The sequence below is a fragment of the Mytilus edulis genome, chromosome 10, assembly GCF_963676685.1.
Source record: "Mytilus edulis chromosome 10, xbMytEdul2.2, whole genome shotgun sequence".
Classification (NCBI taxonomy): Eukaryota; Metazoa; Mollusca; class Bivalvia; order Mytilida; family Mytilidae; genus Mytilus; species Mytilus edulis.
In genome coordinates, this window is record NC_092353.1 from 45,097,029 (window position 1) to 45,111,737 (window position 14,709).

Below are 14,709 nucleotides of genomic sequence, written 5' to 3' on the forward strand. Positions count from 1 at the left end.
ATCTTCCATTTGCTCTTAAAAGACTTGTTAAAACGGTTTAAAAGGATCTAAAGATATGTGTATATTGTTTTAAATAAAAATGGAAGTGTACCCACTAGTCAGTTAAGATGGACTGAATTTTTTTAGCTTTGATCAAAATCATTGGAAAAAAATTTATAAACTGCCATTTCTTGTCACAAATAATACTAAGTTACAGATTCAATCATCGAACCTTAGCTACAAACAAATTTCTTCATAAAATTAAGATTTATGATAATCCAAATTGTACATTTTGTAATAGAGAAATTGAAACATTAGAACATTTATTTTGGGAATGTGAACATACACAATTATTATTAGAACAGATTGAAAATTGGTTTCTAAGCAATGCAATTAGTGTACTTTTTACAAAAGAAGTTTTTTTGTTTGGTAACACTGCAAAAATATCAAAAGGCAATGCCGAAAATACTCTTTTTCTTACCATAAAGCGATATATTTATAATTCCAGATGTTTTTTAAAAAAAACTCAATAAACTCAGTAAAAGAAAAGATGAAATATGTGTATGCAATGGATAAAAATATTGCTATGAAAAACAAATGTGAACATCAGTTTCTCAGAGAATGGAATGCTTTTGATATATTACTTATTTAAGTACAAAAATGTATATACTTTACATTTAATATTATACATGTTATAAATGAAAATGCTGTATTTACTATACTAAAATAGAATTCAATTTCTAGATGAATTATATTGAAAACTCACCATACTATTCTCTATCACTCTCTTTCTATCTCTCTCTCCAGTGTTCAAACTGCTTTACTCTTTATCTTATATTTGTATATTTAAAAAAAGTAATTGCTTCCTAATAGAAAGATGTATTGATTAGATAATATCTATAGATTTATATATTATATATTGCTATTACATTTGTGTATATTATGTTGTAAATTGGAAATTATAAATAATAAAAATTAAAATAAAAAAAAAAAGAAACATGAATAATTTTCATTTCACTGTAGCGCTACTCTGACACAAAATAGTGCTTTTGATGTCCTTGTTTACTTAAACTGACCAACAAATTTGCAGAAATGAAACTTTTGGTGAAAGAGAAATATATCTAGATCATTTTGAGCCAAAATTTACTCGTCTATGAGTTTGCATTAAAAATTGAAGATTAGTGCGCTCCATAGTATACTAATTTTAGATTTCCAGAAAACCAGTTTTTTTTTAGTACTTCCGTTTGAAGGTCAGTTATTTTGTTAGAAGGCTTTAAAGGTATGGTGAAAATTGTCATGTAGAAAGCTGATACATATACAATATTTTTATGTCTATATATTTTTGAAATTTACTTACGTCAACAAAAGATTAGAACGTGATATAATTGTTTAATAATTGTTTTACTTTATTTGAGGTGACTTATAGGTCCATTGGGCCGGGTGTATTACTATTTATCATATATTATATGTTTATAATCTGTACATAATTTACACATGTCACTATAATAAATAATTTACTTACTTACTTACTTACTTACTATACAATTAAGGATATACCTGGTTTCTATGAAGTTAAACTTAAGGTAAAATATTTAGAAAGCTGTGAAAATTGCAAAATTTGGTTGAACAGATAGGGATTTTTAATTGGTGGTCTGACACCTATACTGATAAGGAATATATGAAAATTCCGGAGGCCGTACAAAAGTCCAACCGAAGTATACGCTTATATATAGTTGAGCCGGTAGATAAAATGACGTGTAATGCTTCTTTTATATTTAATACTCAATCGAACAAAAATAAAACTCATGATTCCATACAAACTGTTTGGAATCGATAGCAACACAAAAATATATTTGTGGTTATTATTCTATTTAGAAATTGAAGTCAAATTGTACCATGACTATCTTTGAACGAAGTAAGGCATCCATGCCCGCCGTCGTTTTACATCTTTATTTTTTAAAATTCGGAAATCATTTCTCAAGCAAATATTTCAATGGATTTCAAAATTTAGATTGTAAATACAAAGGTCAACTAAAAGCCGGAAACATAATTATGACACTACCTTATTTCCTTAACTTGAATAAAATTAAAAAAAATATAATCAGTATGTAAGCCAAAATCGCATTAAAAAGTCGCATTTTTATGTAGTGAATCGAAGCGTTTTCGAATTAGTTGTATTGCAATCTGTTGGACAGTGATTCAAATAACAGTTTTTAAATTCACATACATTGACCAAATTGAAATAAAAATGTTCGAGTATGTTCATCTTACAATAAGATCTGATAAAATTTCACCGTGCTTGAAGATTATTACAGTTCAGTCTATCATTCTTCTAGTTTCTTTACGACAGCACTAGTCTAGTCACTAGTGTGCCTTTTATCTTCTCATGTTTGCTTTCTCCATGTATAAAGCTACTGTTGACGACTGTTTATCATTTGCCAGTTTACAGTTTTAGTTTTCAATCCTGTGTCTTGTGTACTATTATTTGCCCGTTTGTCTTTTTATTTTTTAGCCATGGCGTTGTCAGTTTGTTTTCGATTTATGAGTTTGAATGTCCCCTGGTTTCTTTCCCCTCTTCTATGTAGACGTATATGTTGATCTGAAGTTCTTTTTTTTTTTTTATCTTTTTTAAAAAGTTTTTATCTGTTTATTACAATTTGTAAGATAATAAGCAAATATGCAACAGAAGGGAGAAAATCATTATTAAAGGACTATAACTTCAATTAGAAATCGACAAACAATTTCGATCATATTAATATATTTGTCTTACTTCAAACATATTTGCTATATAAGGTTTTTGTCTATCTATTATAATTTTTGAGTTAATGGTCAACATTAATATAAAATGATGAAATTTGTCTCTCTAGGACAATAACTCGTATCATAAATCGTCTGACAGTTTTGATGTCAATAGACTGTATGCAGATTTCATTATTTTTAACATGTTTAGCACGTCTGTTTTCTCTTTTCTAAAGTGGGTTTGAAGAAGATAGACAAACCTTGTATTTTACCCCTATGATCCATTTTTAGCCATGCTGGCAATGTTTGTCTGCATAGAGATTCATCATACACCTTTTCAAAACTAGATACGATACCCCATTGATGAATGATTGTGGCTAAGTTAAGTTGTAGTCAGAATAGTTTTAGAGGTGATGATCTTTGTAAAAGCGAACAGACAATGACGACGGACGGTAACGACAGATGACGGGTGCAAAGTGATGACAAAAGCTCAAAATGTTCTGTGGCCTGGTCGGCATATAAAAGGGGTTTGGAATAATTCATTGCTAAAGGGTTATACTTAAAAAGAGTAAAATTATGCATCTCATTACGTAATAAAGAATCTGTCGTGACATTATTCCTAAATGGCATGTACCTGGCAAAGTACATCAACTACCAATTTTCAAGTTTGGTAAGATCCTGCCATGGATCGTTCATATCCTGCACTCGAAATAAGCACGATACATGGAGATATAACTACAAGTCAATGAATGACGGACCGCCGCTTATCTTATTACCCTTAAAATTAAACTGCATGATTAAATTCTTCTCGTTTTTTATTTATGGAAAACATATGTGTATCCGTCAATGAGACACAAACATTTCATACAACTTTCAACGTTATTCTAAACATGCAAACCACAAACAACCACCAAAAATGCAATGAAAGAACTACTTAAACACTTAAGATTAGGGATATGTACGAATTAGTTCACTTCTGTATTGTTTTACATGTTGTTATCCGGGCCTTTAATAGATTACTATACGATATGCGTTTTTTTCCTCATTGTTAAAGGCCGTATATGGTTACCTGTCGTTGCTGACATCCTAAAATTGTTCATTGGTCTTTAAGTGCAAAGATGTCTTGCTGGCAATTCCATCATCTCCGGTATACGGTTTGACGATCCAGAAAACTTATTTTAGTTTTTCTAGTTCAAAGCGGAATAACTCTGATTGTTTTATAGTTACTGACTGATCAAAATGTGTCATGCATATGAAAAGATTCATCCAAAGGTTGCTACAATACAACAAATTTAGATAAAATGGGAATTATAAATCAGGAAAAATTAACAAAGCATGCTTTATTCATACATTTTTTCTAATCAGCAAATATCACTTTCTGCTTAAACATCTCGATGGTCCGAACTCTGAAATAAAGACTATAAAGTACAAATAAAACAATTTTATAGTTATAAAAGTCCCAATGGCATCTTTCACTCCTATTTATTATTTTTCTTCATGGCTTTAGCTTTTGGTGTAGAAGTCTACAACATACAAATACATTAATATGTTCGAATATGTTCGAACTACAAATAAAAAAAAACCCAATAGATCAAACTTTGTATTGATATTTTCCTCTTAAAAAATCAAAACGTATCCTAAAATATAAATTGTTCAATTAAAAATATAATTCAAAAAGAAAAATAATATGTAAAGTTTTCTTTGCACATATACAACTTTTCCTATACTTTAAAAAAAAAAGAGCTCAATTTGATAATCAAAGCTGTGGATATTCTCAGATTAATTTCTGAGCTGATGTTCTTCGTAGTTTAAACAATTTCAAAATCTCGTCGAAATAGATTTAGCCTTATTTCATTGTATATAACTCTTCTGTTTATTTTGATTGCTTGTCATATATCCCTACAACTTTAACTATCCGAATTGCTTCTAATAACGTTCTGGACAATTATAGTTTAATAGAGAAAGCTTTTACTTTTACCACAACACTTTTACCAAAACACTTGCATAGTGGAGCAGTGGTTTATATGACTTTATAAAAATGAAACTTCTTGTTCAAAGAAAATATGTACGTAATGACAAGACTGTTTCATACATTAACTACACATGTACTTATCGAAACTTTCAGACATATTTTTATGTCCTAGACATTTTGTTTGTGTTACTATTGAATCTTTCAGTCATATACATGGTGAAAATATACCACACAACCATATGATTTGTTTTACCTTTGCAAAAATAGAAATGTATGTGAACCATTTTTTTGGCGCGCTGAGGTTATCAATTGACTGAGTCAGATATGTATACGTTCGTCTGTAACTTCCAGCTGTCATATCGTATGTGTTATAGACATCTAAATTGTGGAGTTGCCAAAGGTTTTAAACGCCTAAATCAAACAAACAATACGAATAACTAGCAGAGGACTACACCTTGTGTGTTGATTTAAATGTTGAATACTTCTTTATCTTCTCGTAAACCTGCATATACTTTACTCTTTTTTTCTATTTAAATAACCATTGGAAGGCTTCTGAAAAGCTGAGTGAGCGCAAAATTCCTGTTAGCGATAGCCCATGACAAAAAAGTTAAAGGTACTATTAACTGATTCAGTATAATTACCAACATAAGTATTGCGGTTGTCCACGCTGTTATGCAAATGATTATATATGTAATTATTTTTTTAAATTGCTCAAGTAGTATATGCAGCGCTCAAACTATCATTGTGCTCATTTTCATTACATGATCTGCATTTATCATGAATACTTTGATGTGTCGTACATAAATGTATAATAAAGTGTGCATGTGACTACCAGCCAGAAATTTCCCCTTGTGTCTTCTAAACAAATCGTCACTTATTGCGCAAAATAACTACATTGTTTGAAACTTTGTTGAATTTGATAAGTTCGCTTTTAAGTTTTCCAAAACTGAGGGAAAAGTGTTTTTAACATATTATGTGTGGTACAAGTAACAGAGAGGGAACACAACCTACAATTTCTTCACAAATTACCCTTTCCCTTTCCCCCCTTTAGCCTCAATCTGCACTAACAATCAGTGTTTATCACGTTGAAATTTAAAAGGAGAAATACACAACAACACAAGTTTTTAACGACCTTGACTGGCTATACAGCCCTTGAAAGGTCGGCCAGGAGAAATACAGCAGCATTTCATTAGGAGAATTGAACATTTTGAACCAATAATTCAGTTAAAACACAAGTTTACACCCGTATGCTATAGAAAATCATTTCGATTCGATTCTGTCAAATATTTGACAATCTACGACCATCTTTTTGGAAGTTTGAATGTACGCAATATTGTATTTAAAGAAAACAAGAGAGTTCAGTTCAGAGATATTTTTCTTAGAAATCCTTGGCCAGTGTAAATGGACTTGAAATGGCAGATATAATCATTAACGCCTTGTTAGGTGGCATGAATTGACATCTGTACATAATAATTACTTGTCACAAAGATTTAACGATGATTAATTAAATACAAAATGAAATGTTGACACAGTGACTTTTCCCCTATTTTCAGAAAAAGATGCTGCAAGACCCATTATTTCTTTTTAACGATGTTTTACTGCTATAACCGATCCATCAAAGAAACCTAGAGGAGGTCATCTACTTAATCAACAGTTAAACAATATATATGATGATATTTTGTTGTCTTTGAACTTTAGTAAAATCTTACTCCAAATGTTGATAAATGATTGCAATTTTCGTTTTGAACATCAATCATGTTATGTTATGGAAAATCCACAGCAAACATATTGACCTTATTTTGAAGGAGATGTGTAAGACTTTTCGAAACAAGACAGTCTCATTTGTTATCGAATTATCAATACAAAACACTACTGAGGTCATGTCAATATGGATTTTGAATTACCAATTACATATAATGATTAAGAAGCTACGATTTTTCGTTAGAGTAATTATTACCGTTCATAAAAATTCCTTTTTGCAGATATCAAGGCGATCAGAAAATCGGAAAAAAATCATTTGAAATGTGTTTTTCTGACACTGTACGCACACAAATACCCCCAAAATCGGACTTAAATACATTTTAATGTTATCAAAATAGATGTATATCGTGTTTATTATTAATGTTCTGAATCATAAATCCGACAAGCTTTCATCTGAACCATTACAACTGAAATTTCCATTAGAAATACTAATTTCAGCATGGGTGTACTGAATTCGAAAATTCGACATTTTTTGAAAATGACCCGTTTCTCTATCCCAGTCCTCCTTAAATTTCTGAGAGGTGCCATGTATTGTATCTGCTTATGGAAAAGCTGTCGACCTATTAAAGTACGAGAAGACATTAATTCAATAGCAGTACATTTCCTAAAAAAAGAAACAAAGGATTTTACTCTTAAAAGAAAGTTTATGTACACGTACAGTGGCGGTACTTATAATAATAATATCCTATTCGGTTATAAAAATAAGTACATCCTTTAAACAGAATACATCAATCAAAAACAATAAATCAAAGATATTTAAAAGGTTACACCATGACAAAATAAAAATGACGAACACAAAAACAGAAATTCTCAAAACACCTATCAGAAGAATGATGATAACACGATCTCTACCAAAAATCAGAAGTGAACTCCGGTGCTCTGGAAGTAGAAGTCGTTAGACTCTGTTGTAACTGATGTTGTGCTTTATTTTCTATATGCATGTTTAGATAAAAACGGAAAAGATAAGAAAGGAACACAAAATAACTCAAATGAAAACACAGAAAACAACTTAAGAATAACATTACAAACACCACAAAATATCGTGATAAACTCTGATGCGCTGATAGTTCAGCAGTGCTTGCTCCCCTAATGATATTTGTTGTGTTACCCCAGTTGAAATCTATTGATAAAATATCCGTTGATAAGGCATAACACACAGTATTTGATAGGCCAACGTCTATAGTCTAACACTAAAACGTCACGAAAGGTATGTTAATTATCTAACACTAAAACTTGACCTAATGTGAAAGTTCCAAATGCCTATACGGTTTTCGGTAACCTTTGGTTATTAAAGAAGTTCCTTGTGAGCAGCAATCTCATATGTGGTACAATAAGGATATGATATGCAAGTCATGAGATATCGTGTCAACTGGACGTGCATGCTATAGATGGACGGGCTTCTATAATATTGTAAAACGTGAAGGATTTACTGCTCTACCACTGAAACCCTTCGTATTATTGTGTTAATGATGGCAAGTTAGATCCTGGGATATCAGATAGAGACAGAAAGAAGGACGGGATCCTATCTAAAAGCAAGTGAACGTACCAGATGAGTGATCATTTGCGAAATAGATATTGACAATTGACAACCAAATTATGATGTTCATAAAACGATTCTAAGGAATAACTTTAATAATTATTATATTTGAATCCCTTGTTAAGGTATTTTCTTTACAGAAACCCCCTACGATAGCTATATAGGAAACATTCCTTGTGATATTGTATTAGCTGGGACATATTTACTATATATAGGGGTGCTGTCCTAATGTTGCAATACAGACATAGAAAGCTCATACAAGTCTAATCATCTGTTTTTTTGCAAGCTTATTGTACCTTGACATAGATGAGATCATAATCACATGTTCTTTTGGTAAATAGAAGTTTTTACACCTCAAAATCATAAAACGGCGTAAATGTGTCCCCCGGCGAATATGGGCGCTCCACTATGTATTTTTCTTGATTATGTAATATTGAAGCTAAACGTTACGAAATAAACGCATACGCATGAAGGAACTAGTCGACTAAAATTGGTTAATCAGTGTATGTAGAGTGCGGATCCTAAAATACCATTTTCACTGTATATGTCATAAATTTCTGATGTAGAATGATGAATAAACAGACGAAAAATTTATGATTTTTGAAGAACATGAAGAAAAGTAGTTCAAAGGTATATGTTTAAAAATAAATAATACAAGTAAGACAATGTTAAAGATGCGGACGGAAATTTATCGCGCCTCGAGGTGTCAGACCACCAATTAAAAGTCCCTACCTGTTCAACCAAATTTTGCAATTTTCATAGCTTTCTAAATTTTTTATCTTAAGTTTAACCTCTTACAAACCAGGTATGTCTTGAATCGTACAGGTATCACCTTTCTGCATGCCAATTTTCGACATACCTTTAAAGCCATATAAGAAAGAAGAGACCTTCCGAATGGATGTACCACTAAAAATAACCCCTGGTTTTCTTGAAATCTTAAATTAGTATACTATGGAGCGCATTAATCCTCAATTTTTAATTTCAACTCATAGACAAGTAAATTTGGGCTCAAAATGGTCTTAATATATTTCTCTTTCACCAAAAGTTTCATTTCTGCAAATTTGTTGGGTAGTTTAAGTAAACAATGACATCAAATGCACTATTTTTTGTCCCGAGTAGGCCTACTTTTACATACGTTCTAAATTTGAGGGAGTAATTGGTGGTCTGACACCTAAAGAGCCAAAAAAGTTGCTCAGAAATCTTTGCTTTGCTTTATTCTTAATCCTTAGTCAATTTGAAGTCAGAAACAGCTTATCTGAGCATAATGTGACTTATATTACAAATTTCACAGCTCAATTTAAACTGACTGTAATGTATGACTTTGATAGAAAATACTTGAAAATTTCATTTTGGGCTACAGGAACATAAACTTTCAATATCAAGATCAGTTTTGTTGATTTTTTTCTTGTTTGTTCTACTACTTAAAAGACTTTCCACAATTTTTAACATGGGTTAAGTAAAAAATCCAAGGTATTGAAGAGTCAAGGAATATTGACCCCCCTTTTTTACACCTGGTTTAAGTAATGGGACTGTTAAATGATCAAAAGTGCAGTCATGGTCATTTAACTGTTTTTATTTACTATCAGTTGATACAACTTAAGGTATAAAACTTTCATTTGAGATAATAAATGGGATTTTTGTGAGTTTTTGCAATGTTTACATCAGGCTATGTTATCTGCCAAATACATGCTATGACGCAATGATATAAGGGATAAAAATCAAATAATTTCATTAAATCTTGATGACAACAACTTTTTTTGATAGTAAAATAACCATGTTTTAATGTTGATACCACAGAAACAACTTACTGTGCTTTTATAACAATTTGGGACATTTTTTTTTATGTAAAGCATATTGTCAGGGTGGGAAAAGCTAAAAATAGCACAAATTCAAGTTTAAGGCTCTAAGTTTGCAATATGTGACTTTTTGCCCCAAAAAAGATTGAAATGTGACTACTATCACTTCATATGATCAGTTAAGTAAAAAAAATCAATTGTTTTCTGAATTTGAGGTTTCAGCGCATTTCCCTTAAAGGTGTCAGACCACCAATTAAAAGTCCCTACCTGTTCAACCAAATTTTGCAATTTTCATAGCTTTCTAAATTTTTTATCTTAAGTTTAACCTCTTACAAACCAGGTATGTCTTGAATCGTACAGGTATCACCTTTCTGCATGCCAATTTTCGACATACCTTTAAAGCCATATAAGAAAGAAGAGACCTTCCGAATGGATGTACCACTAAAAATAACCCCTGGTTTTCTTGAAATCTTAAATTAGTATACTATGGAGCGCATTAATCCTCAATTTTTAATTTCAACTCATAGACAAGTAAATTTGGGCTCAAAATGGTCTTAATATATTTCTCTTTCACCAAAAGTTTCATTTCTGCAAATTTGTTGGGTAGTTTAAGTAAACAATGACATCAAATGCACTATTTTTTGTCCCGAGTAGGCCTACTTTTACATACGTTCTAAATTTGAGGGAGTAATTGGTGGTCTGACACCTCGAGTCCCCCAGGTGTGAACTATAATACCGAAATTGGTGAATATTTAGTATTATTATACTTCACGTTAAAATGTCATATTTTAATTGGCTAATACGAGGGTGTTTATTTACTCTATCACATGGCTGAGAGAGTGACAATTTGTTTGAATGTTACCCTCTCGTCCAGACCAATCAGAAATTGATAATTCAAAGGACAAAAACAAAATTAAATACAATGCTGAAGTTCTACGTTTTAGCTCAGATTTTATAATTTGAATGTTAAAAAAATAAATAAAACATCTTGCTTGACTTCTTTTTCTTCTTCTAATACCCGTAACGTTGTTATGTATACGTGACGACTTAGAAACTAAACATAAAAGTAATCTGCGAAAGACAATAATGATAGGACATTCAGTATAATAGATTAAATAAGAGGGTGATAGAGCAGATTGCTTCCCCGAGAACACATTGTCAACCGCGGTGAAGCCAAGATTGACAATGCTTTTTCGAGGGGTACCATGCTTTATCACCCTCTCAGCTATGTGTTATTTATATACTTTTCACGAACAGATCATGTAGGTGATTTGAAACTAGCAGGTAAGATGAAGTTGCAGAAAAATACAATCTAATTAAAATATTGATCTCTGATTACGTTATACTACATATGAGCTCATATGTTATTGGTCTCTGATTACGTTATACTATATATGAGCTCATATGTAGTATAACGTAATCAGAGATCAATATTCTTATTAGATTGACAACACATGCGAAGAGCCAAACGATCAAAAGGTACCTTCTATTCAATTTATATAAGATTGTTCTAAAATCATTGCTGGTCTTTTAAGTAAATAATATTATGTCATATAAAGATTGAACAGGAAACGATATCTTATGGTAGGAAATGCTGCTTCTGTCATCTTTCTTCCTTGTTTGGCTTTTCTTTTTCTTTTTGTAGTTTTTATGTTGCTATATCAAACTTTCTATACATAAAAAGTAAAATAAAACAAATACTTAACTCAAAGAAAAATACAAAACGCAAAGTGCCTTATCAACGTATACTAAATTGAATTCCTCAATGTTAATATTCTTAACATAATTTTCAAATCAAATCAAATGACAACTGGTGATCGATAAACATATTGTATTAAAAAAAGGCAGTTGTTTATCCAAATGTCAACTTTTCCCAAAGAGGTTTAAAAGTAAGTAGTTAAGCTCGTCTCTGCCTAACTGTGCAATACTTAAGAGTGGAATAATGAAAGATTCTGCCATAACTCTTGAAATGACTGAATTTCAAAACCAAAATAAAAACGAATGGTGTGAACTTAATATACATAGATGTGTCAATGCATTTCCACAGAAACTATTCAGTTAAAACTGTTATATATAAAATCATTGCTGATAATTTTGTGTCATACTAAGCTTGAACAGGAATCTATACTTATTGGTAGAAAATACATTTTCTTGTCATTTTTCTTCCTACTTAATTTGGCTTTGATATGTGTATTGTTTGCACTTTGCCATAGGTTGTTAAATTAAGCATTTTATAATATATAACGTTTCCTTAATTGAAATCTTTAGTGTAGAAATGTACAAAACGAGATTGGGGTTATACTTAATTAAGAAAATATCAAAACTAAACATAATAAATATCAATTCAAATCAAATGATAATGGTGGTCAATTAACATACAATCTTAAAGAAAGGCAGCTGTTCATCCAAAATGTCAACTATTCCCAAAGAGTCTCAGAAGAAATTAATGAACTACAACACCGCCTAACTGTGCAATACCTATGAATGAAATTATGAAAGATTTTTCCATTACTCTTTGCATGACTGAGTTACATAATCAACAAAACGGACGGAGTGTACTTTATATAGATAAATGTGTCGAACTCGGTCTTAAAATAATTGATGGTCTACACATTTTGACCCCTAATTAATAAAATTATATAAATAAGTATTTTTGTGTCATATATAGATTGAACAGGAAGCTATAGTTAATGGTAGGAAATGCTGTTTCTGTCATCTTTCTTCCTTTTTTAGCCTTGATTTATCTTTTTGCACTTTTACATAGGTTACGTAGCCTTAATTAAAACCCTCAACATATACTCCATTGTAAATTTGATAAAGATACAACTATTATTATATACAGTTCATCTTACGGACTCATTCTTTTTCCATAATCAGAACGATGATACGGTGCACCTTACAATGACGCTATGAAAATATAGGGAAAACTTCATATATATGAAAAAGACGTTGGCAGATGAACAATACATTTATTTGTTTTAGGTCTAGTAACAGTAAATGGGGTACGTTACATTTATATTTCTTTTATAATTTGGCGTCATCATGAACTTTATCTTAGTTTCAATTTTAAGAAAACGATCTATGCATTGGTTAGATAGAAAGTGTGAAGGGAAATACCATCTAACTTGAAGGGAGTTGAGGTTAAGGTTTAAGAAAAATGACAAAGAAAAAGAAAGATCCAGAGTTTTTCAATCACCATTACAAAGAGGTTTGTTTTTAAAATGTTCGTACCACCAAAAAAAAAAGATAAAATAAATTATGTTTCGGAAAGTTAAATTTGCATGATGTTAAACCCCCAAATACGCAATTTGTTTTGTTAAAAAAAAGGCCTTTGGTTTTTTCAATTGAATTGTTTCTCAATTTTCACGTTCCTAACTTGACCTAACATTCCTAAGTAGATGAAGGTAATTCTTACAAAAACATGTAAAATAATAGCTTATCCCAGGCATACATATTAACCTTAGCTCAGACGTATTTGGCACAACTTTTTGGATTTTTGGGTCATCAATGCGTTTAAAATTTGTATTTGTTTGGCTTTCTACCTATTTTGATCTGAGTGTCACTGGTAAGTTTTTTGGTAAATTATAAGCCTGGTACACTTGAAAATTACTGACATCCCAAAAGAAAGTAAAAATAACAAAGCAAAACAATAAACTTAAAACATAAAACCAACCACAAAATACAAAAACAAAGAGAAAACAACACAAATAAAATCACAGACAAAAAAGCAAAGTCAAGAAAACAGTTTTGATAATATAATGCTGACGTACCAAAAAGGACATCGGTTTTATAAATATATATATACATATTTACAAATTACATCACTTGTTTAAAATTGTGTGCAGTGTGTACCATACCATCTGAAATTTCTTTGAAAAAATAAAGTCGAAGTATTTTATAAATCTTTTAAGGATTTTCAAACATTTTTGTTTGAACTGTACATAATGCAATACGAGAAGACACGCAAATAAGTCATTCAAGGACTGTCGCAACATTTTGGAAACAAAACTTCCCGTCTTCGCCCTTTGCAGGACAGTTTCAAGCAAGCAAGTGCTCTTTTTCAAGAAAATGTCCGAACAATCTTAACTAATTACACAATCTAAAGGTTCAATGAGAACATAAATGGAATTTTCTTTATAATTTACAAAGCAATGATATCCCAGGAATAGTTTACATTTTGGAATTTTGGGTCCTAAATGCTCTTCAACTTTATTATCACTGTTATTGTACATTAAAAAGACATATCACAATGAACATATGTTAAAACTTAGTTTCAAATTAATTATTTTGGTATTTTCGAAACGTAAACAAATACAGTTTTCCCATGATCATTTATTCTACAATAGACATACTCGCATACGACAGTGAAAATGAACTGCATGGATTCGCACTTCATATACACTGTTAATAGTCTATCTTGTATATAGCATTTATTTTCATTCCGAAGGTATTTTTTCAATTTTGAAAAGTTTCTTGTCATATCTTCACTGCTATTAACATGATTAAGATTTATAAGATCTTTAAAAAAAACGGGAAATAGTTTTTGCTAAACTTAATAGTGCGATGTTTTAATTGCAATGATTGAAATATTGTTGATTTGAAATTTTGTGAACGAAAACGTAAATTAAACATGTCACATTGTCAGTTTGAATTTAAAAAAAAAATCTATTTGATGTTATTTATTCATTGATATTCTAAATTTTTATTTGATGTTTGGACAACATGAGTGTTTACTAGTCTAATTTAATAAATTACTGATGATATGTTTTGCCAGACGTACATAATCAAATATGAGTGCATTTGTCTTTTTTTTTGTCTTACTTCATTTTAAAAATGTAGAAATACATAAAAAGTGATTTGTATTAAACGTAATTCAGACAGCACCAAAGCAAAAATGATGATTAAATATCAGATGACAACAAGAT